This window comes from Rhinatrema bivittatum, unplaced genomic scaffold (assembly GCF_901001135.1).
Source record: "Rhinatrema bivittatum unplaced genomic scaffold, aRhiBiv1.1, whole genome shotgun sequence".
Lineage (NCBI taxonomy): Eukaryota > Metazoa > Chordata > Amphibia > Gymnophiona > Rhinatrematidae > Rhinatrema > Rhinatrema bivittatum.
In genome coordinates this window covers 1-2,258 of record NW_021820288.1, presented here as the reverse complement: position 1 = coordinate 2,258, position 2,258 = coordinate 1, and the positions used below count along the sequence as shown (strand labels likewise).

Below are 2,258 nucleotides of genomic sequence, written 5' to 3'. Positions count from 1 at the left end.
TTCTGTGCTTACTAATGAAGATACTGGGGAGATACCAGTTCCGGAGATACCAGTTCCGGAGAACTGAACAAAATCACTGTGAACCTAGAAGATGTAGTAGGCCAGATTGACAAACTAGAGTGGCAAATCACCTGGACTGGATGGTATGCACCCCAGGGTTCTGAAGGAACTAAAAAATGAAATTTCACATCTATTAATTAAAATTTGTAACCTATCATTAAAATCACCCATTGTCCCTAAAGACTTGAGAATGGCCAATGTAACCCCAATATTTAAAAAGGGCTCCAGGGGTGAACCAGGAAACCATAGAACAGTGAGCCTGAATTCAGTGCTGGGAAAAATAGTGGAAACTATTCTAAAGATCAAAATCAGAGCATATAGAAAGACATAGTTTAATGGAACACAGTCAGCATGGATTTACCCAAGGGAAGCCTTGCCTCACAAATCTGCTTCATTTTTTTGAAGGGTTTAATAAACATGTGGAAAAGGCGAACCAGTAGATGTAGTGTATTTTGATTTTCAGAAGGTATTTGACATATTCCTCATGAGGGGCTTCTAAGGAAACTAAAAAGTCATGGATTAGGAGGTGGTGATCTTTCCTGGACTACAAATTGGTTGAAAGACAGGAAACAGAGTAGGATTAAAGTGACAATTTTCTCAATGGAAAAGGGAGGAGTGCCCCAAGGATCTGTTCTTGGACAGGTGCTTTTCAATATATTTACAAATGATCTGGAAAGGAATATGAGAAGTGAGGTAATCAAATTTGCAGATGAAAGAAAAGTATTCAGAGTAGTTAAATCACAAGTGGATTGTGATAAATTGCAGGAGGACCTTGCGAGACTGGAATATTGGGCACCCAAATGGCAGATGAAAATTTAATGTGGACAAGTGCAAGGTGATGCATATAGAGAAAAATAATCCATGCTGTAGTTACACGATGTTAGGTTCCATAATAGGAGCTACCACTCAGGAAAAAGATCTAGGTGTCATAGTGAATAATACATTGAAATCATCAGCTCATTGTGCTACAGCAGTCAAAAAAGCCAACAGTATGTTAGGAATTATTAGGAAGGGAATGGTGAATCGCTCCATGGTGTAACCACATTTCGAGCATTGGTGGTTCAGTGGTAGAATTCTTGCCTGCCACACAGGAGGCCCAGGTTCGATTCCTGGCCAATACAGCAGCATGAGTTGTAAATAGAATGTTGGGAATTATTAGAAAGGGAATGGTGAATAAAACAGCAAATGTCATAATGCCTCTGTAACACTCCATGGTGAGACTGCACTTTGAATACTGTGTACAATTCTGGTCACTGCATATCAAAAAAGATATAATTGTGATGGAGAAGGTACAGAGAAGGGCTACCAAAATGATAAGGGGAATGAAACAGCTTCCTGTGAGGAAAGGCTAAAGAGGTTAGGACTTTTCAGCTTGGAGAAGAGATGGCTGAGGGGGGATATCAGAGAGGTGTTTAAGATCATGAGAGGTCTAGAACGGGTAGATGTGAATTGGTTATTTACTCTTTCGGATAATAGAAAGACTAGGGGGCACTCCATGAAGTTAGCATGTGGCACATTTAAAACTAATTGGAGAAAGTTCTTTTTTACTCAACGCACAATTAAACTCTGGAATTTGTTGCCAGAGGATGTAGTTAGTGCAGTTAGTATAGGTGTGTTTAAAAAAGGATTGGATAAGTTCTTGGAGGAGAAGTCCATTACCTGCTATTAATTAAGTTGACTTACAATTCTGGTCACCGCATCTGAAAAAAATTATAATTGCAACAGAGAAGGTACAGAGAAGGGCGACCAAAATGATAAAGGGGATAGAACAGCTCCCTATGAGGAAAGGCTAAAGAGGTTAGGGCTGTTCATCTTAGAGAAGAGATGGCTGTGGGGGTTATGATATAGGTCTTTAAAATCATGAGAGATTTAGAATGGGTAAACGTGAATCGGTTATTTACTCTTTCAGATAATAAAGGACTAGGGTGCACGCCATGAAGTTAGCAAGTAGCACATTTAAAAAAAAATTGGAGAAAATTCTTTTTCACTCAACACACAATTAAGCTCTGGAATTTATTGCCAGAGGATGTGGTTAGTGCTGTTAGTGTAGCTGGATTTAAAAGAGGTTTGGATAAGTTTTTGGAGGAAAAGTCCATTAACTGCTACTAATCAAGTTGTCTTAGAGAATAGCCACTACTATTACTGGCATCAGTAGCATGGGATCTACTTAATGTTTGAGGACTTGCCAGGTACTTGTA

At 39.1% G+C, this 2,258-nt stretch overlaps 1 non-coding gene across 1 annotated transcript; it reads left to right on the top strand.

Annotated features, from left to right (window-relative positions):
- The first annotated feature begins 1,110 nt into the window (after positions 1-1,110).
- On the top strand, positions 1,111-1,181 carry TRNAG-GCC. The gene has a single exon. It is a non-coding gene; the product is annotated as a tRNA-Gly (tRNA).
- The last annotated feature ends 1,077 nt before the right edge of the window (positions 1,182-2,258 follow it).